Here is a 26898-nt window from a genome sequence, read left to right as displayed (position 1 = left end):
CATTCTCCTTAATCTTCATTTTCATCTGTCATCTGTCACTTTTACTTAAATTTTTAACATTACCATGAAATGACTCAGGATGTTTGAGAGTGGTTTCGGCCTCATTGGATTTCATATGGAGAAAGTAGAATTTTGGATTTCATTCAAAATCCAGCAGACTTATCAGTTTTTCAGGATTTCAAGATTGGAGGATTGCAATGTTTCCATTGAATTTTGTCATGTATTAGGGTATGGAACTCGTATTTAATCAAGAGCACCAATCCCTCTATGTACCTTGATGTTAGTGGCATTGGTTGTCGAACTCCTCTGGGATTCGCTCCCAAACCAAGAGCTTCTGAAAATGTCGCTCCCGCCCCCGTTTTCGCTCTTGCTCCCAAGTAACACAAAGAAGAGAAACTGTTTGGATAAAAAACGGTTAAATGATCTAGTTTGTCCAATACAAGCTCCGGCTCAGACGAAACCATTTGCTAAACAAAAGACCTGATTTAGATCCCATTGTGTTGGAAGACATTGATCCAACATCAGATTGGGTAGTGGAGAGTCGTCCAGCAGAGTTTGATCCTGATGAGGATCTTGATTTAGATTTAGATATTGAGACATCAGTTGAACTTGAACATGCTGTTCAGTTGAATGTAGATCCCAATCCACCAGCCTCAGTCTCACAGCCAGCAAGGACTCCAGTTGTAGGTGCTTCCTCTGCTCAGCCACGACAGAAGCGCAGCCGCATATCCACTGTATCTCAGCTTGCATCTGCTGGAGTTGCACAGCCTGCTAGTGGTACCACTTCTACAGCTGCAGTTGGAGATGATGATGATGAGGAGGAGCCATGGGGCCCCCTATCTGACTCTGATGATGATCCAGAGATTGATCGACATGATCTTGGCTCCTCTAGCAGTAGCTACTAGCCAGTAGCTGTAGTACTAGTACTGGAGTCTGGTCACAGTTTACTTTTGTTGTAGAGGCCATTTCTAGCCTCCTTGGTTATGTGTTTTTTGTTTAGAGTCTTTGATCATGTATTACAGTTGACTATGTATTGCCATTGGGTACCAATTTGATATAATGGATTGGTTCATGAGCCTACTTTGATCATATGTTGTCTTCCATCTATATTATAATGCTGTGTGTTTGGAAACATGAATGAAAATCTTTAAAATTATGTTTAAAATCTTTAAAATTATGTTTTTTTATAAAAAAAAGAAATATTTAATGTATTTTTTACAACGACCGAGTCATTGAAATCGAGCCGGTCGAGTCATTATCATTTCGGAGTCGGAGTCGGAGTCGATCCTCGGCCGAGTCGGAGTCGGAGACGGAGTTTTAAAACTATGGTTGAGACATGTCCTTTCACGTGTCTCTTCATTATTTATTTATTTACTTTTTATTTATTTATTATTATTATTAATTACAATGTCTTTCCCTTTAGAAACGCTATAAATACTAAATTGGACTGTTGGAGTGCCTTTTCATTTAATATTATTATTAATTACATTGCCTTTCTCTTCAGAAATGCTATAAACATTAAGTTGGATTGTTGGACAGCCTTTTCGTTTAAAATTCGTATATTAAGTTGAGACACAGCCTTTCATGTGTCTCTTCATTATTTATTTATTATTATTAATTACAGTACATCTCTATAGAAATGCTTTGTCCACAAAGCATATTTATGAAAAGGCCTTACTCCCACGGCTGGTTGTATGATCATGTTCCGGCTGGCTCTTGGTGGCGGCTATGTCTCCCACAATGGTTGCAATCCTCCTATTACTGACTACTCCATGCCCCCGACAGCTTAATCCCTTGTGCTAGTGGCTGACTACTCGACTAGCAACACTGTCAACCACATCCCGCTGTAGACTCAACAACCTAGCTCTACCCCGACTATAATCCGCCACAGTTTGCTATGCTAGCAACTACTCAAACTTCAACTGTCGGCCACATACAACCTTGTATGTCACCCTCTCCCTCAGCTAGCCACTGCTTTCCCACTCAGGGCTGACAAATTTTCTGATGGCTAGGCCGTGGCCCCTATGTGTTGATTGGCAGTAGTGCCTGACACCCTATCAACCTTGTCTGCCACCTATGTGTGTTAGTGTGTCACTGCAATCTAAAGTTTGCCCCCCTGCGTAGAAAAAATGAAATTTCTTTACTCAGTTGTTCCTATGTCGTATTGTCGTATGACCTTATTACTCAACCTACAATAATAAAAAAATAATGCCACATAAGGTTGTGGCCAAACCTGGCCTCTCGACACCTATACGAACTTGGCTTTTGTGCGCAATTTTCATAGTGGTTTTCAGAGTTTAAGCGTTGATACCATGTTAAATCTTCCTTGAACCCAACAACCTAGTTATTTAATTCCTAACAGATTACAGATCTACTGAATAAAAGCACAAATGGGATTTTAACATAAATCATTTAGTGGAAACAAAATGACAACCAAATATTGTGCCCAATCAAATCAGTCCTTCATTAAAATGATATCATAACCTACTTGAGCTTCCTTCCTGGGAAAATGACCCGACACACTTGGATAAAATTCCTTCTCCACCCAATCTCTTTGATCTCCTCTCAAGTTGTGTGTTCACTCATTGTTGTATATATTCTTCTCTCCTTGGCCTTGCTTTTATAATTTCTCATTGAGTTAAATCTCTAACCTTAATCTCCAAAGTGATCGATGGTTAAAATTGTGAAATTTTTAACAATTGCAGCAACTGGAACTTATTCTTCTAACTGATTAATATTAAGTGCAGTTTTATTTGCTACGGCAAACAACGAATAAAATCACAACTGCATTTTTCACCATAAAAACATTGCGGAAAATAAAATGTTGGAACTGAGAAATTATATGCACGCACACAATAAAATGACACTGTTATTTATGTACAAATTTCCTTGGAAAAAACAAATGTGGGAAAACCAATGCAGCAGATGAGGGTTCTATTATTATTATGCAGCAACAAAAATTTTTAGTACAATTTGGATGCCAAACTGGCTATCCTCATCAAATAATCTGGCCAAAATTATTAGAAAATTTTTTCTCCCTCCACGAGCAATCTCGGCACAACATGCCTCAGAAAATTGGCCCTCAAGAACCCTTATGCAGGCCCCTGTGCAGTGCTTGTGCAGACCTTCACGTGCACAACTTGAATCTACCTCTGATCAAGTCGTTATCATTGTTTCTGCAACTAGAAGCAATCCTCCGGACCTCCGGAAAGATTTTTCGGCCTCCGACAACTAAATCAACCCCCTGCTCAACCAAATCAAACTACCTCACTTAAGTTGTCTGCGCAGTCCCTACGCTGTCTCTAGTGGAATAACTCAGCCTCTTTGTTGTTGCCTCTCCGGAATCATTGTCTTTGCTCCCTCTCTGTCTTTGTTCGTTCCGGCTCGAACTCTTCTTCCTTGATCGACCTCTGTAGCTGGATAGCTCGATCTGCTAAGGAACTCGACCTCTCAAGTATGTTCTCCATCTACCAATCGAGTTGCTCTTATAATCTCTCATTGGTGAACCAATGGCCATGATTAGATCCACATCAACGGCTAAGATCATCTCAAACTCTATCTGTGTCAGTTTCTATAGAATTTTCACCTTTCTCAATTAATTGTTGTTAATTAACCACTTCTCCTCAGTTAGACTTAGGAAATATTTAATTATTAATCAATTAACTTAATTGAGCCATCTATAGGTGTTTTCTTCTGAAACATTTTCTGGGTTTTAGAGATCTAATGTTTCTTAGCTTCTTTGACCAAAATTGAGACTAGAACATCTGTCTGATGCTACAAAACTAACACTCCCTCTTAGTGAGGAAGGTGTTCTTTCATTGTCTCATAACATCTTCACATTCATGTTGTTGATGTCTGACAATTATGAAAACCTGTCGTTGTCCACCAAGCCATTGCCCAACTCGGCTACCTAAGAGGATTGCTACTCTTCTCAGCTTCTTCTGTTGCAACTAAACTCTTGTTGCCTTACTCGTGTAAATGATATAAACCAAAAAACAAACCAGAAAAGAGCTCGGATTATACTCTTCGTTCCTTCACTTGATAATAAGTTTCCTTGTTGTACTTCGCACCTTTTACTTCAGACTTGATGATGACCGAAAATTTGTGCCAAAAGTGATGTCGAGCAACCCTATTTATAGTTGTTTCCCCCTCAAATTAGCCAACTTGAAGAGGGTGAGTCGACGTGTCTGTTGGAGGAGTTTATTAATTCCATCTTGAAGCCGACTTGAAGGGAGATGCTTGTGCTTGACTTGGAGGGCTATTTATACTTATCTAAGGACTCATACAAAATGTAACATGCCCAGGAAGGATCCTTCATACATGACATAGACTCAAATTGACTTTTATGACTAGATGATCAATCCTAAAGGCTCACAATGGGAGCCATCACTAAAAATAAAATTCCTTACTCATGAAACCCATGAGACAAGCATTACAATAATAATTGTATTTTTCTTCTATTCATCAATTACATAAAATCACAATTACACATGTCATTATGAAGAGCAAACCTAGTTACAATTTTCGGCACTCCCTCTTATCTAGGGAGGTATTTATAATGGTACTTGGTCATTCTCAATCTAAAGAATTTCTCATAAGAAGAGTCGAATTGGTAACCCATTTGTTTAGCATCATATCAACCAGCATTGTAACATAGCAAGGCCTTGACTAACAACTCTATCTCTCCATGAGATCTGAGCTCAATGCTGGCGAGACCAATGATGTCTAGACACCCTCATCATTGTCTTTCTCGGAACATACCCCACCCGGTTTCTTAGGGTGTGTTCCACCAGGACTATTCTTATCTTGGATTCCCAGTCCTCAAAGAATATCAGTCATCTACGACTACTCTTATCTTGGATGCCCTAACTCATCCTCGAAGAGTATCAAATACCAGATGTTTACCCAATCCTCCATTCTGTCTTCCCAAGTGAAGACAAGAATGATGTGTCTATCTCTCCCTCTTAATTAGGGAGGACATATCTATTCCAATAAAGGAATGTACTCATTCCTACAAAAGGAATGTAGTCATTCCTACAAAAGGAATGTACCTAAGCTCCCTCTTGGCTTAGGAATTTCCAAGTTTCTTCCAAGTAATCAAGTTGTTTCCAAGCTCCCTCTTACTTAGGGACCTACAACAGCTCCTCAGGTGGAGATGATGGGACAACCAACTGCTTTAAGAACTCCTCCTCACGATGTTATGAACTTTTTGTTATCTAGGAGTCTTCATGTTTGGGACTTCTACACCGACCATCCATCACTTTCATCCATGAGTCAATCGTGTCATCATCAGAAAGTGATCCATCAATCCATATCTGACCTTCCTTCATGCCATGTTTACTTAAGGATCTTTCATCCTACTACATGTGCATCGATGGTGGAAGACATCCATAGATCTTCCCTTGGCAGCCCTGCATAAACCCATCCAGATATTTGTTCAAAAATAAAGGAATGAACATTAATATCAACATTAACTTTGAGATGGTATTTCATCATGACATCTTCTAGTTTGCATCAACATCCTGCATACATATCGACACATCTCGCAAAGATATATACTGTCAAGGGTCTCTTTCTTTTTCGGACTCCATCAGACTCTTCATATCTTCCATGTAGATATCCTAGTCAAATCTTCTTGGTCTTTCAGATGTTGATTGCCTTTACCATCGTTGCATATTCCATGATCTCTTCCTTCTTTTCTTCACACATTTCATTCACAGGAATTTCCAATTAGAATTCCTCAATTATAGTCAACCACCTCATATTACATATGAGGTCATATTATGTTGATTTTAGGAAATGTGTGACCCATGCATTTTTGCATTCCTTCGAAAGAGGAGATCCTTCCTTTGATTATGCTCTCAAGATAGAGCATTGATCCATGTTACTTGCAACCATATGACATGACTCTTCAATATAGATTGTAAGCATACATAACTCATTTTCCTTTGGGTCATCCAGACTTTCTGTAGCAGCTTCCTTGATTGAAAGAGCTTCAATCCCTTGATCTATTTCTCCTTTTATGTCATCATACCATCATCTCATGATTTCCACAGGTTTGGAATTCTTGATGAAACACTTGCTTCCCCTCATGATCGGTGAACTTTCAATGAAGATTCCATCAAAGAATCTTGAGGATCTAAAGTATTCCCATCAGCAAATGTTTTCTTTTGACAAATGTATGATGAACCTTGTACTAGATGACCTTGCCACTTATGTTTTCAATGAGATTTCCAAAAGCTATATCCTTGACTTCCATAGATTCTACCCATCTTTCATGCTTCTCTATGATGATGTTAAAACAGTGTGAACAACGCATATGGATTTCAAATGAATTAATTAATCATGAGCAAGTTGAAGCTCAATAATAATACAGAGATATTTACAATAATAGAAACATCAAGTTTCTATGTAGAATATGGAAACAATCAGTTTCATCTAAGAAACTGCTAAAAGAATAAAAATAGCAACAGCTAAAAGAATGAGCATTAAATACTAAATAGGAATATTCTAATACCCTCCCTTAATGCTCAATCTATTTACAACACCAATAGACCCTCTGAATTTTACAAATTTATCAGGACCAAGAGGCTTGGTGAAAATGTCGGCGGGCTGCTCTGTTGTGGGAACATATTGCAACTGAATTGAGCCGTCTTCAACAAGCTGGCGAATGTAGTGGCAATGAGTTTCCACATGCTTCGTTCGTTCATGAAAGACTGGATTCTTGGCAAGTTTGAGCACTCCCTGATTATCACAAAACAAAGAAGTAGGCCCTGTCTGGGAAACATGCATATCTGCAAGCATACGTCGAAGCCAAACTGCCTCACAGGATGCCTTAACTGCTCCCCGATACTCTGCTTCTGTTGAGGAGAGAGCCACTGCCTGTTGCTTCTTACTAGTCCAAGTAACAGCACCAGATCCTAGACTAAACACATACCCAGCTGTAGATTTACGGTCATCAACCGAACCAGCCCAGTCAGAATCAGTGTAACCACGGAGTATAGGTTTGGAACTTCGAGTGTATAGGAGACCATAATCAGAAGTGCCACGCACATATCGTAGCACACGCTTTGCTGCTTGCCAATGATCAGCTTTAGGAGCTGACATGAAGCGGGAAATGTAGCTTACTGCAAAGCTGATGTCAGGTCTGGTAGCAGTAAGATAGATGAGACTGCCCACTAATTGCCTGAATAAAGTTTCATCCACAAGGGGAGAGGATGACTGTGCTGAAAGTTTGAGCCCTGGTTCCATAGGAGTCGTGGCCGGTTTGCAATCCTGCATTCTGAACCTGTCCACAAGATTTTTGGCATACTTAGACTGAGAGAGAAAGATCTGATTTTCAGTCTGCCAAACTTCAACCCCCAGACAGTAATGAAGAAGTCCCAAGTCTGTCATCTCAAAAGTTCTGCATAAATCTTGTTTGATCCCATTGATCAAATGTGCAGAGCTGCCAATAATGATAAGGTCATCCACATAGACAACCACAAACAAGATATCATCACCAGTATGCTTGATATACAGGTTTGCATCAGATCGGCTCCGCTGAAAACCTTGATCTGTCAGGTACTGATCAATTTTCATGTACCAAGCCCGAGGAGCTTGTTTCAATCCATAGATTGCTTTAGCTAACCGACACACTTTCTGTTCTTGACCAGCAACCTTGAATCCTGGAGGCTGCGTCATGTAGACTTCTTCTTGGAGATCACCATTTAGGAAAGCACTCTTTACATCCATCTGATGAACTTTCCAATTGAACTGAGCTGCTAGGGCAAGCACAAGCCTTATGGTACTCATCTTCGCTGTAGGAGCAAAAGTCTCCTCATAGTCGATGCCTTCCTTCTGTGAGAACCCTCGAGCCACAAGACGAGCTTTATACTTGTCTATGGTTCCATCAGCTTTGTATTTCACTTTATACACCCATTTGCAGCCTATGGGTTTTTTCTCTGCAGGAAGATCAGAAAGTGTCCATGTATGATTCTTCTGAAGACTTTGGAATTCGGTTTCCATAGCCTGTTCCCACTCAGATGTACCCTTAGCCTCTGAATAGGTTTGAGGCTCAAAAACATTGTGTAGGTTAGCCATAAGAGCAAAATTGACTGTAGACTGTTGTCTGTTCTTATGTCTAGAAGTTCTACCTTCAAGGAGCTCATCATCCCGGAGATCACCAATGGTTTTAGCCCACCATTTAGGCCGAAGAGTAGAAGAACCAATATCAGGAGTAGAGGAACCAATATCAGGAGGAGGTGGAGAAGACTCAAGAGCAATAGGGGCCGCAAGAGGAGGGTTATTTTCTGGAGGAAGCTCAGATAGAGTATTATCAAATACTGATGCTACATCATCCCTCCCATCAGGTGGACCGACCGGAAGAAGAACACTGTGAGGCTGATCCTCAGAACACTGCTGAAAGAATCCTCTGTCCTCATCAAAGACTACATCCCGACTGAAGCTAAGACGACCAGTGGCTATATCTATCAGCCTATAGGCCTTGTGATGATCACTGTACCCTGTCATCATGAGTTTCTGGCTTTTGGAATCCAACTTAGAGCGCTTAGCAGCTGGAATCCAAACATATGCAACTGAGCCAAATACTTTGAGATGACTGATCTTAGGCTTACGGCCAGACCAAACCTCTTCAGGAGTCTTCCCTGTAACAGGTTGAGTGGGTGATCGGTTAAGAAGGTAAACAGCAGTAAATACTGCTTCAGCCCAGAATCTGTTTGGAACACTCCTGTGTTGTAACATGGAACGAGCCATTTCAACAACCGTGCGGTTGCGGCGCTCGACAACACTGTTCTGCTGAGGAGTGTAGGGTGCAGTTAACTGACGTTTGATGCCATGAATATCACAGAAATTGGCAAAAGCTGAAGAACAAAATTCCCCCCCATTGTCGGTCCTAAGAGTCATGATGTTACAGCCAGACTCTTTTTCAACTAAGGTTTTAAACTTCTGAAAGGTACTAAGTGCATCAGATTTATTTTTTAGAAAATACACCCACATCTTTCTACTGAAATCATCTACAATAAGTAAAAAATATTTGCAAGCAGTGATAGAAGCTGTATTCATAGGACCACAAATATCAGCATGAAGTAACTGGAGTACCTTAGATGCGCACCAAGATTCTCCATTCTTGAATGAAGACCGATGTTGCTTTCCCGCTTGACAGGCGCCGCATACCCCCAACTGTTGAGTTTGAATATCAGGTAATCCTGACACAAGTCCCTCCCAGGAGAGCTGAGAGAGATACTGCATATTTAGATGCCCATATCGCTGATGCCAAAGAGTACTGATGGGAGAGACACGTGCTGCTAGAGCCACTTCTGGAGAGTCACCGGTGTCAAGTAGCCTATATAGACCATGGTCCTCTAGGCCAACAGCAACTGTTAGACTAGTCTCCCTGTCAATAATGGAGCACTTGTGTGCACTGAACACAACATCAAGCTGAGGAGAATTCCTCATAATCTGGCTGACAGACAGCAGATTAATTTCCATACCAGGAACATAGTATACATTCAGAAATATGAGTGTGCGCCCACCAGACTGAATTTGAACTGTACCTCTGCCAGCTATTGTGTACTTTTCACCTCCGCCAAATACCACGGAATCACTGAAAGGTGAGAAGTCAATAAACCAGTCACGCCTGTGAGAGAAATGGCGTGATGCACCAGAATCAATGTACCATGCAGAAGAAGGAACATGATCTGAAGACCTTTTAGCCATAAAGGCGTAAAAGGCTTGATTTCCTTCTAACATCAGATTGGTGAGCGTGGCCATTTTCCCAAAGACAATACAGAAGTCCAGCAAAAAAATATATCTCCACAGTCTAAAAAAAATAGCAATAGAGCAGATTCCACTGCTGTAGCTGTACCCTTCTTTCACAAGTCTTACACTGCTGTTTGAAGTGATTTTATTGACTATACAGCTGCCGGTTTAACACAGGCTGCAGAACAAATTCTCCACAGGCAGCCTTGAGCAAACAAATGCCAAACTTCAGAGATCAAGTAACAGGAAATAAGGGCCGAGACTCTTGCATGGCTAGGGCTACAAGATACGTTTTAAAATTCCTCTTTCAGGTGATGCCTTTTCAAATGAAGGAACCACAAATAAATTCCAAGAAAATATCAAGATGACTGTATGAGACTGACACAGAACCTTAACAAATTCTGCCTTGAACAATGCACAAAACTTAACTCAGGACTTGAATTCTCCACACTCTGTTTTAGTAAAGAATATGTGCAAATGTCAGACCGCGCTCAGCTCACGTGGCAGCTGCCCCCTGATAATTACGCACCAGTGACTCCGAATCTAAGAAGGAGATTTCGACTCCAGCAAGATCCAGGTTTCGAAACCTCTCAAATCCGTTCTTCCGAACGGCTGTTCACGCCCCTCCAGCTGAAGCTTCGACGCGATCTTGGATCTCGTCACTATAATCTGAATGCGTAGACTGAATGCGTGATATATATATGCTGTTATATATCCGTGATATATGTATCGATTATATATACGCTGTTATATATGCGTGATATAATCTGGACTGAACTGAAAAAAACCATCACTATAATCTGGAAAATGCGTGATACCTTTTGAAGAGAAAATGCCGTCACTGGAAAAATGCTTGATTTTTCAATGCCGTCACTAAAAAATGCCTTCACGTGGTGAAAGCGGAACTTAAGTTTCTGGAGGATCTCGATCTGTCGAATACGTGAGCCAAAAATTCGTGAGCAAAAAAAACGGTTTTCCGCTTCTCGATCTGGTTCCGCTTCCGGTTCTGATACTCAGGCTCTCGATCTGGTGGAGGAGACAGTCAATAGATTACTGTAACTTGATATGTTTGGCGTGCGATTCCAAGAATCGTGACGGAAGAATCTCAGTGGCAAGGGCCACGAAATAAGCTTCAAGGGCCACGAAATAAACTGTTCAATGGCCACAAAATAAACAAGGCTTCAAAACAAATAACTGTTCAACCGACAAATAGACTGCTGCCCCCGGATTTTAATTTCAAGACAATTTCACGATTCCGAGCACCGCCACAAAGTTAATTCCTCATAAAATGATAATGCAGGAGAAGAATTCCTTTCTGTATCGAGATTGACGACTGTAAGCTTTTATCACAGTGAGCAAAGCCGAGGCTAAGACTCAGTGAAGGCTACCTGGCTTACAGAGGGCTCGACCTTAGAAAGGAATGAACTCAAGAGATTAGGATACGAAGAGGATAGCTGATCAAGAAATCTACAGACCCTGAGAGCAGTTTCGAAATGAACTACTGAATTTTTCAACTTATGAAAAATTATTTCGAAACAAAATCCCTGTGCTCTGATACCATAAAACAGTGCGAACAACGCATATGGATTTCAAATGAATTAATTAATCATGAGCAAGCTAAAGCTCAATAATAATACAGAGATATTTACAATAATAGAAACATCAAGTTTCTATGTAGAATATGGAAACAATCAGTTTCTTCTAAGAAACTGCTGAAAGAATAAAAATAGCAACAGCTAAAAGAATGAGCATTAAATACTAAATAGGAATATTCTAATAGATGTCCTAAGCTCTTGCTTTCAATGCTTCTATGATGTCTTGATGCATCCCATTATTTTACATAGTGAATCATGATAGCCATATCTTACAATAGAAGACTTAGGGACTTGAAAATAACTTATGTGAGGAAGACTATCTCAATAGTGGAGATCTATTACTTCCTCCTTGGATTTCTTCTTTTCAACTTACTCCACTTCCTCGGTTAAGTGGGCTTCTTCTCTTCCTCTTTTGTTATTGTCCTATAGTGCCCATATTCTTGACACCCATATCATTGTATTTTATCCATGTTCTTCTTCTTTTTCTGAAGACCAAACATTCCAAATTTTTCCTTTCTTTTTGTCATTGCAGCATATGCTTGATTTTGCTCACCTGCTCCCACATCAAATTTGGCCTTTAGTTTAGATTCTTCAATCTTGCACAGTGACCATAGATCTTGGAATGGAGTAGCTTCTTTCTTCCCATAAATACTTGAAGTTACCCCACTCTTTCGATAGTGCATTTAATACCATTGTAGTCATTACTCTATCAGACATGGCTTCTCCCAGATCTTGTTGTTGATCCTAGATTACAGATATCCTCATAAAGTATGAGGCTACTCCATCTACCCTTGACATCTTCAGCTTGTAGAGTTATTGCCTTAATGAGATGACTTCTCTAGCAGTGCTTACAGCTAAGTTGCAAAAAATGTTGGAGAAGGGTCCGTTTCCAGCCGGAAACGAGGAAACTCGTACTGTACGGCCTGGAAACGCGTTTCTGGCCGTACTAGCCCATTTCTCGAGGAGGAAACGTGGCCAGTACAGCCGGAAACGCGTTTCCAAGTCGTACGACGGAGTTTCCTCTTCTAAATTGACTTTTTCTTGTATTTTTTATTTATTTTTTCGCTTCTAATTTTTTATTGGGCGACTAAAATATCTTCTGGATGCCTCTCAAGTTATAAAAAAAGAGGATTTTTTTGAGTGGGGCAGCCTAATGTTCAAGCCTATGGCCCTAGTGTTGATATGCAGTTCATGGTAATGTTAAGGCCCTAATGTTGATATGCAGTTCATGGTAATGTTAAATTCTTAAAGTAAAAGTGACATTCTCCTTTATTTTTCATTTTCATCCTTTTACTTAAATTTTTAACATTACCATGAAATGACTCAGGATGTTTGAGAGTGGTTTCGCCCTCATTGGATTTCATATGGAGAAAGTAGAATTTTAAATCTCACTCAAAATCCAACAGACTTATCTGTTTTTCAAGATTTCAGGATTGGGGGGATTGCAATGTTTCCATTGGATTTTGTCATGTACTAGGGTATGGAACTTGTATTTAATCAAGAGAACCAAGCCCTCTATGTAGGGGAGACTCCCAATAATCAAGAGCATGTAGGATACTAGGGTATGGAACTTGTATTAATCGAGAGCACTAAGGTCGTTCGACTATGTAGGAGGAGACTCCCAATCAAGCATGAGACAAGAAATTAGAAATTTCTCGTGGCTGATTTTGGATATTTCTATTTTCATTATGTGATCATTCATGAGTAAATGTGATGTAAATTTATAGACTTATAGTTTATGCATCGACAATTTAATCATAATGTAATAAAATAAAATGTATCATATATGCTTTATGATTGCACATATTTCTTAAATGTCCATATATATATATATATATATTACGTTTCCACGTTTCCAAAATTTGGGGGGTCACGTTTCGTACCCGTGCCCATTTCGTAAACTCGTACCCGTTTCCCCGTTTCGTGCAACTTAGGCTTATATAATATAACTCTACCAGTGTGTCATAGATTTCTTTTGAAGTTTCGAGTTGAGATACATATGGGATGACGGGATCCTTGATGGATTGATTCTATGAGAATCCTTTAAGCCCCAACTTCCCCTTTCATATACTTGGCAAGAGCTTGAGCATCTTCCTTTCTTGGTTTAGTCATAGATCCTTTGACATGTTCCATAACCTCATTTTCAATGAGATTCAGATCTGTCCTTTTCTTTCATGCAAGATAGTTTGAAGCCCCAACCAATTTGGTGCTTTCCTTGCAAAAAGACGTTTTGACAGATTCATATGTGGACATAAATATACTTACTTGATAGAATGCTCTTTCTCCTTGTTGCTTCGTTGATGTTGATGATAATATAAAGAATAGAAAACTTCTCTTCGATGAAGATAGTTTTCTTCAATAATGATCCTTGATCTCACAAAGAGGGAGATCCCTTTTTATGGTGAAGTCTTGTTGATGAAGACCAATGATGACTTCCTGATGATGTTTTCTTTGTAGATCTTGACTTCAAGATGATCTTCGCTTTGATGCCTTCCTTGAGATTTGATCCTTGTGTGTCCCTTGATAAGATGCCCTTCCTTGACTTGGTCACCTTAGCTCTAATCCCATGTTGAGAAATCTAGGGCATAGCAATTAAGTGATTTCTCTTCTATTAGTAACTACTTGTGAGTGTTTTTTACTTCTTTAGATTAGGATCTTCTTTTACTTAGGTTATTAGCGTTCTTCTTCATCAAACAGCTACCAATGCATAAACCATAAAGAGACAAGAGACACTCAACATAAGTTATCAGTCAGGGCCAAAACCTCTCCCACTTGAGAGGAAAACCCAAACAAATTCTTCTTCTTATAGAGATTCCAATTGACGAATATCAAGACCAAGACCAAGACCCTTGACCTATTTGCCACTTCAAGAACAAGACACAAGTTCCCTTGAAGAGATACTTAGACAATGACAGTTAACCGTCTACTCTTTCCCTTTTCTCGGCTCCTCTTCCACTTCGACCTCCTTCTGCTTCAAACCTTCAGCCTCCTTGAATTAGGTCTGCAATCCTAATTCAGAAACCCTAGCTCATGCACAAGACCTTATCTTATGCCTTAACTTTCTTTGCTTTGGATAGGGTCTTCTTCTAGCTTGTCTCGGCCTCCCTTCTTGACTTGGCCTTCTTCCAACTCGGCTACCTAAGAGGATTGCTACTCTTCTCGGCTTCTTCTACTACAACTAAACTCTTGTTGCCTCACTCGTGTAAATGATGTAAACCCAAAAACAAACCAAAAGAGAGCTCGGATTATACTATTCTTTCCTTCGCTTGATAATAAGCTTCCTCGTTGTACTTCGCACCTTTTACTTCAGACTTGATGATGACCGAAAATTTGTGTCAGAAGTGATGTCGAGCAACCATATTTATAGTTGTTTCCCCCTCAAATTAGCCGACTTGACGAGGGTGAGCTGACATGTCTGTTGGAGGAGTTTATTAATTCCATCTTGAAGCCAACTTGAAGGGAGATGATTGTGCTTGTCTTAGAGGGCTATTTATACTTATCTAAGGACTCATACAAAAAGTAACATGCCCAAGAAGGGTCCTTCATACATGACATTGACTCAAATTGGCTTTTATGACTAGATGACCAGTCTTAAAGGCTCACAATGGGAGCCATCACTAAAAATAAAATTCCTTTCTCGTGAAACCCATGAGACAAGCAATACAATAATACTTTTATTTTTCTTCTTTTCATCAATTACATAAAATCACAATTACAGATGCCATTATGAAGACCAAACCTAGTTACACTTTTCAACATTCTGTTGCAGCCTACGTCTGGAGTCATCTCTTATCTGGTTTGGAAAGCAAAGAAGAGATTTCCTTGTGGTTTTTTTTGGTCTACAAGCACTAGAGTAGCAAATATCTTTACTATGGTTTGTCTGGTTTGATTTTTGAGGCAACGAGACTTTCTCTGTGGATTCATGTGGTTCATTCAACCTCTGAACAATTGACTAAGGGAAATTAAGGCAATATGAGATCTCCTATGAAGCAACAGTAGGGCAGCGAGGCATTTGAGGGTTTTGTTAGGAGGCCACAAGCGCGAGGCCGTAGCCGCAAGGCCGATGTCTAGCCACATGTTGGAGCTCTAACAACATGCATCCAGCAAGGCGGTGATTGGTAGTGGATAGGGCAATGAAAGGGAAATCTAGATCAAAGTTTGATACAAGCTCACCTAAAGCAAATCACTGGAATAGGAAGGTCCCAGTCGAAAACCTCAGTGGTGACTGGAAGTCTAGTGAGTTGCTAACTTGCTAGTAATAGCATAACTAGATTTAATTATGTAGTATTTCATGTTATCAAGAATGTCCTCAGCAGTGCACAGCCCTAGAATGAACTTATTAACCAGCTGGTATTGCATTAGTGAATCTTAGTATTGCTATTGTTATGAGAATTGCCATTGTTATAGACTCAAAATTGTTGACCAGAATTAGTTATTAAAATGAAATGTTGTGAGTTATTGATTGTGTTGTGAAATCTATTGTTTAATTATATTGTTGTCTATTACCTTTGCATGGATGTTGAAAGGGATTATGTAAAGAGGCATTACAATTTACTTCGCAAACTTTAAACCCTCAGGGCAAAATCCCCTTGGGACATTACAATGGTAAGTTGGCTTTCCTGTCAACCTGGAGGGTTATGAGAAAATGTCGCAGCAAGCATTAGTTTTCCCCTTGGGGAAGCAGAACATCAAGTTTTTGCAAAGATGCAAAGATCACGTTAAGGACAATATAGAAAGGGGAAAATGGTTTGAAGCATGGATAAAGGCACACCCAACTGATTGGCCATGGCTATACCCTGCTAAAAAAATAAAGAACCTCAATCTCTTGAATTCGATGGTATGGGCAACTCAAAATCTTCACCTTACGATAGTGTAGGGACTCAAAATAAGTCTGAAAATGATGAGAAGTTTGAACAATGTTTATCCAATGAACAAAATTGTAATGTTCTAACTAGAGAAATACAATGAAATATCAAAACATGAACTAGCTACAACAAACAAATAAACATGCAATCTGAAAACTCCATAGGAACAGCAAGTTTTGAACATTGTTGAGCAGAAATAATAGAGTTGAGCCATTTTATTAAATATCCAATGAGAAGTTGAGTACAAAATATAGTGGAATGTGTGCACTTGGGCTTGCTTAAGCAAGCAAACAAAACCCAGGTGAGAATGAAGAAAACTCCACGCTGAAATGGATCACTGGCTACACACTCTACCCATAAAATTATTGTTGTTGCTACTAGAGGCAAACTGATATTTGAGGCTTCAAATTTGCTCCAAAAATTCTAAAAAATTAGGACATTGATCTCCAACCAGAGTCCAACAAAACCCAGAAATCTTTTAGGCTAATTCCAACCTCCTAGAATTACCCAAAAATCAAGTGAAATTACCAATTACCCAACTCTACGTCCCACCAAAAAATCTATAGCTGCTCCACCAAAAATTCTCCACAAAATTCACTGAGAAATCACTGAAAGATAGCACTGAAAAGATAGAGTGAAATTCCAGTTATTTTCCTCGCACAAAATTGCAACAACTGCTCCAACAAAAATAGCCTACTTGTCGTAGAGATGAAATAGCTCACAAAATGCAAGAAAAGAAATATCCAATCAGCTCCAAGTTTTCTCTCCTGGGGTGACACTTAAAGTTCACAGGGATTCTCCGCTTGGAAATCCATGTGCTAAACAGCATTGATTGACTTCGCTCAATAGCTTCGGCAAACCTCCCTCCAATTTAGAAATGAAATGCCAAAAACAGAATGATCAAAATGAGGCCCCCAACCTTCCTTTTATTTTTGGTTTTACTTCCTTATACCATGGTTTGATCCTTCCCATAGTTCAATTTCCATGCTTGTTAACTCCACAACTTAACTTTAATTTTTCTTCTTTCCTAATTCTCAACCATTGTCTTTTCTTGAAAATTCATTCAATATGTCTACAACTTATTTCTCCTAATTTTATTTAGCTAAATATATATATTAATTGCCAAAATTGCAAAATTGGGAATTTCCATGTCAAAATTTTAATTGGGGATATGACATTTCTCCCCTCCCAAATGTTGCTTGTCCTCAAGCAACTGTAGTGTTGGATGCTGCAAAATCTTTTCTCCTTCCCAAGTGCCATCTTCTTCAGGCAAATCCTTCCACTTGACAAGGAATTCTCTAATGGTCTTGCTCCTCAACTTCCTTTCCCTCTCATGTAATATAGCCTCTGGTGTCAAAATCAAATGCCCCTCATCATCTAATGGTGGTAATTCAATGTCAATCTTCACCCATTGTCCCAAGGCCTTTTTCAAGTAAGAGACATGGAATACATTATGCACCCTACTTCCTAGTGGAAGCTCCAACTCATAAGCTACCTCTCCCACTCGTCAGATCACCCTGTATGGCCCATAAAAATGAGGCTGAAGCTTTTTAGCTCCCTTCTGCTTTAGTGTGGATTGCTTGTATGGCTACAATCTCAGGAAAACCAAATCTCCCACCTCAAAATGTCGCTCTACTCTGCCTTTGTCTACATATAACTTTTGTTGGTTATGTGCCATCTGCAAGTTATCCTTGAGTGCTCTAAGGATATCTTGGCTCTCATGTATCCAATCTTTGGCCCCTGGAGCTCTGTTATCTCCAAAAACCATATTAGCAAAAGTCAGTGCATCATAACCATATAAAGCACAAAAGGGTGTCATACCTATGTACATATGATATGTGGTGTTGTAGCAATACTCCCCAAGGTGCAATGACTTCACCCACGCTCTTTGTTGTCCAGTCACATAGTTACGCAAATATCCCTCCATCCACTTATTTACTATCTTCGTCTGTCCATCTATCTGAGGGTGGTAGCTAGTGTTGGGAGTCAGCTCTATGCCAACAAGGCGAAATAACTCCTGCCAAAATCCTCCCATAAATTTGGCATCCCTATCACTGACAATCATCTTAGGCAACCCATGCAACGTAAACACCTCCCGGAAAAACAACTCGGCCACCTGTGATGCTGAATATAGAGTTGGAATGGCAAAAAAGTGTGCAAACTTTGTCAGCCTGTCAACAACCACATGGATGCAATCTTTGCCCTGTATTGTCGACAATCTTGTAATAAAGTCCATCGATATACTCTCCCACTTCCTCTCAAGAATAGGAAGAGGTTGTAGTAACCCAGCAGGATGTGTGTGCTCTCCCTTGTTCCTTTGGCATGCATCACACTCCCTGACATGCCTCAAAACATCCTCCTTAAGACCCTGCCAAGTGAAATGCTCCCTAATGGCCCTGTAAGTCTTGTAGAATCCCTGATGCCCTACCAAAGGTGAGTCATGAGCTACGTGTAGGATCTTCTCCCTCAATTGTGATCCTGGCACCAAATAAATCCTATCTTTGTAAAGATAACATTATCCATCACTCGGTACATGTCATCCCCATGAGTACTCACATGTCTGTCGATCCTTGGAGTACTCCACCAAAAGTTGTGCCTTCCAATCCTGTGTGATATCCATCAAAAAGAGTGTCACGGGCCTTTGTGATAATGCATCAACTATTATGTTCTGCTTGCCCTTGACATAATCAATCTCAAATCATATGCTTGGATCTTACTAACCCATTTTTGTTGTCTCTCCTCCAGGTTTTGCTACTCCAGAAAAAATCAAAGACTGTTGTGATCAGTCTTAACCTTGAACATGTTCCCCACTAAGTACTACAGAAACTTAGCCAACGCATGCATGACTACTGGCATCTCCTTATCATATATGGGATACAATCTCTCATGTGGCTGAAGTTTTCAACTCTCAAACGATATGGGGTGACCTCCCTTTGACAAAACTACTCCAATGACCTCCCCGAATGCATCGCACTCCAAGACAAATGGGTGTGAAAAATTTGGAAGGGCCAAAACAGAACAACTACTCATCACCCTCTTAAGGTGTTCAAAAGCCACTTGCGCCACATCGGTCCACTCAAAAGCCACTTGCGCCACATCGGGTGTAGCTAACTTGGAAAACCCCTTCACCAACCTCCTATAGTATATTCAAATGCCCATGAATCCCCTCATCTTTGTCACATTCCTGGGCATAGGCCAATCCAGGATGACCCTAATCTTCTCTCGATGTAGTCGTACTCAATCCTTCCCAATCACATGCCCAAGATATAACATCTTTGTCAATTCAAACTCACACTTGGACATTTTCCCATACAGTTGTTGCTCCTCTAGTATGCACAGGACCTCCTCAAAGTGTTGGGGATGCTCTTCCCAAATCCTGTTATATATCAAGATATCATCAAATAATACTAAGACACATCATCGGAACTGATTGCATAACACATGGTTCATGCAAGACTGAAATGTGGTTGGTGCATTGGTTAGCCCAAGGGCATCACCAAGAACTCAAAGGGTCCATCTAAAAGCGGTCTTGGGGATGTCGTGCTCCCTCACCCAGATCTGGTGGTACCCTAAGCGCAAGTCTATCTTAGAGAAGTACTTGGCTCCTTTAAGCTCGTCCATCAACTCATCAATGCGTGGAATGGGATACCTGTTCTTCAACATCTTCTTGTTGAGGGCCCTGTAGTTTATGCACATGTGAAGGGTCCCATCCTTCTTCTTCACCAACACTACAAAAGAAGTGAAAGGACTCGAGCTAGGCCTGATATGCCCCAACCTCAACAACTCCTGTATAGCCCTCTCAATCTCATCCCGATATGCCTTGGGATGTCTGTAGGGAGTGGTAATGACTGCGTGAACCCCCTCCTCCAGCTCAATGGTGTGCTCGAACCCTCTATTGGGTGGCCTTCCTAGTGGAATCTCTCCAAATACCGCCTGATGCCTCTCTAGGAGAGCCAATATGTCTAGATGTGTCTGTTACTTCAACCCCCCAGTCTCTGAGATCCTCAACTCTACATCCTACTCAATGTCACTGCACCTGAAATCAACCTCCATCCTGTGTGCAGACACTATTTGGGGTGGATATGAATGCATACCCATCAACACTACTAGATTTCCATCCGGCCCTATGAACTCCATCTCCAATTTCCTCCAATCAGTAGTGACACGCCCAAGAGAATACAACCACTGAAGTCCCATCACCACATTGGTGTCTGAAACATCCACCACGAAGAAATGGTCTATCACTGAATAGTTCCCCATGGTCATTGTCATGCTAGGAACATACCAGGTACATTGCATAGTCCTATCTCCTGGCACTAGTACTGAAAATCCCTCGAAAGCCTCTGTCTAAATGCCTCTACGCTCCACCAACTGTGCATCAATAAAATTGTGGATTGCCCCATTGTCCACCAACACGGATACTCGTTGCCCCTGCACTGTGCCTCTGATCCTCAATGTCAAATACTTCAGAACTCCCCGAAGCGAAGTAATAACTCCACCAGTGGGTAAGAAAGCTCCTCCACTAGGTAAGGGCAGTGGACCACCTCCTCCCAAGCTCTGAGGTCCACCCTCACCTCCATCTACCTCCTGGTCAGCATCCTCCTCCTCTGGCCCACTATCTGGAAATGCCTCTATGTAGTGGACCTTGCCCTTGGTACATCGATGCCTTGGTGCCCATGGCTCCTGACAAGTAAAGCATAATTTCCTCCGCCGAAGGTCCCTCCTCATCTCATCATCTAGTTGTCCCTTACCTGTCCAGGTCTGATGTCTTTTCCCTTCTAAGGGAAAGAGGGTTTAATAGGTGTTGGAACCCTCAGCTTTGGAACAACATCTAACATGTCCCGTGCTCGGCTAATGGCATCCTGCAATGATATTGGCCTATAAGCTCGTACCCAACCTCGCAAAGGCTCGGCCAAACCCTCAATAAACAACATGATCAATCGCGCCTCGGAAATATCTGAAACCATCACCACAAGCCTCCAAAACTCTGCTATGTAAACCTCTACGCTACCTCTCTGCTTCAGGTTAGCCAACTCCCTGAAGTGCAACTTCGAATCCTTCCTATCAAATCTCTCCAACAACCTACGAGTGAACTCACTATAGGATGTGATGGACGCATGCCCAAGTGTAACTAATCTATGATACCACCACTCCTGCGCATCACCCTCCAAATGCAATGTAGCAAATCTGATGGCATCTGCCTCTCGCATGGGATTCAAACTAAGGTAAGTGTCTAGTTTCTGAACCCATGATCTCGCAGAACTCTTGGTTGACCCATCAAACCCTGGCAATGTCACCTTCCCTACTAGCTTCTTATTATCCCAATTCTGATTTTGCAGTCCTCCTCGGAATGAGGGCCCAACTCCCCTATATTTCTCCTTTAGATGGCAGTAATCTACAAAGGAGAGTGTCCTTCTGATCCTGGGATCCAAGGCCTCATACTCGTCAATCTTGTCAATGAATGATCTAATTAACTTTGTGAATGCATCAACACCTCTCTCTCGCTTTGGTTCCTTCGTGAAGCGAGGCATAGTAGGCCTGGGAGTCTGACCATATGTGTGGGTTGTGCGTGGATGTACATGGCTCCCTTCTCATATTCCAAAACCTCCTTCTTCTTCATTGTTTCCTCCCCCACCACCTTGAGGTCCTCCCTGCATATTCTACAATTGCAGAGCCAACATCTGCCTCATCATCTCCATCATTTGTTGGTTTGATCTTGCCAACTCCTCCAATAGTGGGTCACGCCCACCCTGCTTAGGTTGATCTTCACCATTGTCCCCCATGTAGTCTCTGGTGTTCTCAAACTCTGTATCAAAAATATGCCCAGGCTCGTCCTCTCTACCACAACCTCTTCCTCTCCCTCTGCCTCTGCCTCTAGGATGATGAACAGCTCCACCAAACGGTCCAGTCATGACATGCTCTAGAGCCCAGAGTTGGCCAAAAACATGCTCTGATACCACTGTAATGTTCTATCTAGAGTAATACAGTGAAACATCAAAACATGAACTAGCTACAACAAACCAATAAACATGCAATCTGAAAACTCCATAAGAACAGTAAGTTTAGAACATTGTTGAGCAAAAATAATAGAGTTGAGCCATTTTATTAAATATCCAAAGAGAAGCTGAGTACAAAATATAGTGGAACGTGTGCACCTGGGCTTGTTTAAGCAAGCACACAAAACCCAAGTGAGGATGAAGAAAACTCCACGTTGAAATGGCTCACTGGCTACACACTTTGCCCATAAACTTATTATTGCTGCTACTAGAGGCAAACTGATATTTGAGGTTTCAAATCTGCTCCAAAAATTCTAAAAAATTAGGACAATGATCTCTAATCCGAGACCAACAAAACCCATATATCTTTTGGGCTAACTCCAACCTCCTAGAATTACCCAAAAATCAAGCGAAATTACCCATTGCCTAGCTCTGTGTCCCACTAGAAAATCTATGGTTGCTCCACCAAAAAATTCTCTACAAAAATAACTGAGAAATCACTGAAAAATAGCGCTAAAAAGATAGAGTGAAATTCCAGCTATTTTCCCAGCACAAGATTGCAGCAACTACTCCAATAAAAACGGCCTACTTGTTGTAGAGATGAAATAGCTCACAAAATGCAGGAAAAGAAATATCCAATCAGCTCCAAGTTTTCTCTCCTAGGATGACACTCTAAGTTCACCGAAAGAGAGTTGGGATTCTCCGCTTGGAAATCCCTATGCTAAACAGCACTGGTTGACTTAGCTCAATAGCTTAAGCAAACCTCCAATTTAGAAATGAAATGCCAAAACCAAAATGAGGTCCCAACCTTCCTTTTATTTTTGCTTTCACTTCCTCATACCATGGTTCGATTTTTCCCATACCATGGTTTGATCCTTCCCATGGTTCGATTTCCATGCTTGGTAACTCCACAACTTAACTTTAATTTTTCTTCTTTTCCTAATTCTCAACCATTGTCTTTTCTCCAAAATTTATTAAATATCTCTACAACTTATTTCTCCTAATTTTATTTAGCTAAATATATATATTAATCACCAAAATTGCAAAATTGGGAATTTCCATGTCAAAATTTTAATTGGGGATATGACAAAAATCCAGCCAGTGACGCTGAGTTGCATTGTTTAGTTTATGAATCCCAGGGAAATGAAGGTATGGTGTGGACGCCAGTGTGTGTTGTGAATCCAAATGTTATGAGCATTGATAAGCAGAAATTGAATCAAACTGGTGTTGAAGGACAACCTTTGTTGAGAATTCAATAGGGCAGTTAGTATGTTAATTCTCTTAACTTGATAATTGTTTCTGTTACCTTTTTCCTTATTAGCTTTGTTCCTTATTATTATAGTGTGAGATACATCAAACAACTACCAAAACAATAAGAACAGTGACTCAGTATATAGGCTGCAAGCCAAGGCCAAAACCCCTCCTCTTGAGGGGAAAACCCATAAATCTATTCTCTTCTTTTGATCTTTCAATTGATGAATACCATGACCTAGAGACTCAAACAAATACCCTCAAAGATCAAGATCAATTTGGCCTCTTGTTGCACTAACTTCGACCTTGCACTATAGATCCGAAATTCTAACTCTCAGCAACCACTGCAGCTGTTGTTGCTCCTCTTGGAAACTTCGATCTCCCTCGAATAGCCTTTTCTTCCCTTCGCTTGCCTTTCCTTGAGTCCTAGGGCTAATGGGACACCTTTGCTTGCCTTCCCTTCTCTTCTTCTTCCAACATCGAACCAAAGATAGCCCTAGCGCAAAAACCTTAATTTCGACTTCACAAGAGAGAGAGAACTAGCCCAAGCACTTCGACTTCCTCTTCTCCATACCTTCTTCTTCGACTTCTTCCCTTCCTCTTCTTCACATAGAATGAGAGTAGTGAGTCTATCTAATGGAGGAGGAGTTCCTCTCTATATATAGGCTCTTCCAAGGGTAGACGTGGCTCTTCATGAAGGTCGACTTGACTGTGCCTTAGGCCGACTTGATCTTGGAGGTATTTTGACACTTTAAAGACAAAATAAATTTTTGTTTACAAGATACAATGTGCCCATAGGGTCGTCAATATATGACAATGACTCTTTAACCTAGGACAAACCCTAGAAGCACTCAATGGGTGCTTAACCTATAAAATAAAAGAACTTGAGCATGAAACCCATGCTCCAATAATAATTTCTTTTCATTTTATTATTTACAAGAATACATTTCATACTTATGAAGACCGAACCTAGTTACACATTCTTCAACACTCCCTCTTAACTAGGGAGGTATTCATAAGAGGTACATGGTCATTCTCAATCTAAAGAGATCTCATAAAAAGAGTCGGATTGGTAACCCATCTGTCTAACATCATATCAACCAACATTGTTACATAGCAAGGCCTTGACTAACAACTCTATCCACATGATCAAAGCACAATTTTGGTGAGACAAATGATTCATACACACCAAAATCATTGTCTCTCAAGGTACATACTCCACTCAGGTGTTCACATAGTATGACCTTCCTTTGGATTATTCTTATCTTGCATAGCTAGTCCTCAAAGAATATCGGTCCACGACTACTCTTATCTTGAATGCCCTACCACATCCTCAAAGAGCATCGAATGTCAAATGGTCACCCAAACCTCCATTCTTTCTTCCCAAATGAAGACAAGAATGTAGTGTCTATCTCTCCCTTTCAATTATGGAGGATATATCAACCAAACCAAGCTTGTCTCTCAAATATACAAGCTTCTTGTTTGGAAGTGATTTTGACAATATATCAGCTACCTACTCATTCGTGGAGATGTATTGTAGTTGCAACACACCATTTTGTACTAGCTCTCTGATATAGTGATACTTGTTGTTTATATGCTTTGTCTTTCCATGAAACACTGGATCTTCAGACAAAAGTATACAATTGGTGTTATCACAAAGTATCATTGTAGGGTTCATCAGTCCTTCAAACGAATCGAATAGCAGCTTCCTCAACCATACTGCTTCTTTGCTTACTTCACAAGCTACAACATATTCAGCTTTAGCACTACTCAAAGCAATTGTGTCTTGCTTTCTACTCATCCATGAGACCATGGAGGATCCCAACCTAAAACATCCTCCCGTAGTGCTCCTTCCATCCTGCTCATTTCCTCTCCAATCGGAATCTTTTTATCCAATTAATTTGACATCATTCCTTCTATCATACTTTAGACAGTAGTGGATAGTCCCTTGTAGATATCTCAGAATATGTTTTGCTACTAAACAATGATCATGCTTCGGCTCCACTTGGAATTGACTGAGAACATTCACTGCAAAGCATATGTTTGGTCAAGTATTCACCAAGTACATCAATGAGCCAATGAGTTGTCTATACTTGGAAGGATCCATAGGGCTAGATTCAGAACTCCTTAGTCTCTTCAAGTTTGTGATCATCGGAGTATCTCAGAATATGTTTTGCTACTAAACAATGATCATGCTTCGGCTCCACTTGGAATTGACTAAGAACATTCACTGCAAAGCATATGTCTGGTCAAGTATTCACCAAGTACATCAATGAGCCAATGAGTTGTCTATACTTGGAAGGATCCACAGGGCTAGATTCAGAACTCCTTAGTCTCTTCAAGTTTGTGATCATCGGAGTAGTCATAGGTTTGCATTCCAACATGTCAAACCTCTTCAGTAACTCGATCACGTATTTCCCTTAACCTTTGCCAGACTTCTAGTCCCAAGTAGTAATGCATCGGCCCAAGATCCTTCATGTTAAATTCTGCCGCTAGTTGCTTCTTACATTCTTCAATTCGACCTTCTACACTTGTCAAGAGAAGATCATCTACATATAGAAAAATAATTACATGTTCTCCATCTACAACCTTGATATTCTGCTGGCAAGTGTGCTTGATTTGTGTGTCCATGATCCAATCGGCAATCAGTTGCAGCTTGTTCCATTCAATCTGGATTTAACTCTGTGGGTGTGAGTTGTTTTGCAACTCCCTGTCGTAGCCTGGTCCACATTATGTATTGATCCTCATAACTTCCGACAGGGTAGTATTGTTCCTTGATGGAATCCCAAAATGACTTCCAAGTGGGTGGCGCTAAAAATAGTGAGCCATACTTTCATCATTCTACTCGCAGTAGGTTTCCTGACTAGAAAAATCATGAACAGAAAAATACCCTTCTAGCAGATTTAACCATTTATCTACAGCATCTACGTCTATTTGACCCTCGAATATGGGGATTTCAAAATTAACTTGTACCTTAAAGGGTGTGGCGTTTCCAGAGTAGTTGTTGAAAGCCGATGCATCACCCATGGGTAGCCACTGAAAGATCTGGGCAAAGTTGTCCATCATCGCCTTCCTTTGTCGCTCGGGGGCTTCTTCAAGCAAGATTTTGATAGGATCTCCTGCCCCCTCGTCTTTCTTTTCATCTGCCATGGGAGGCTATCGGGATTTGCGAGGCTGGTCTTGCAAAGGTTCGACCAATTCAAGCCCTAACTCCTTATATCCCAACCTCGTTGGGGACATGCAAAGAAAAACAGAGAAAAAGCAGACCCGCTCTGATACCACTGATCCGGATTTAGACAGGAACGCAACAAATTACAGAAATAACCATAAATACAGAGATGCAGCGGAAGATGAAACGCCAAACTGTGGGCCCCGTTTGGGTAAATTGGTACATCAACTTCCCGGGGTTGTAACTTTGGCATACAATCTCCA

At 40.7% G+C, this 26898-nt stretch overlaps 1 protein-coding gene across 1 annotated transcript in view; it reads right to left on the bottom strand.

Annotated features, from left to right (window-relative positions):
• Nucleotides 1-26898, bottom strand: part of LOC149163059 (uncharacterized) — a 50751-nt gene that overhangs the window by 1331 nt on the left and 22522 nt on the right. The gene's annotated exons all lie outside the window — the stretch shown is intronic.

This window comes from Pinus tabuliformis, chromosome 5_2, assembly GCF_031772625.1.
Source record: "Pinus tabuliformis cultivar Carrire ecotype Pingquan chromosome 5_2, CPIR1, whole genome shotgun sequence".
In the NCBI taxonomy this organism is placed as follows: domain Eukaryota; kingdom Viridiplantae; phylum Streptophyta; class Pinopsida; order Pinales; family Pinaceae; genus Pinus; species Pinus tabuliformis.
This window is presented reverse-complemented; position numbering and strand designations above follow the sequence as displayed.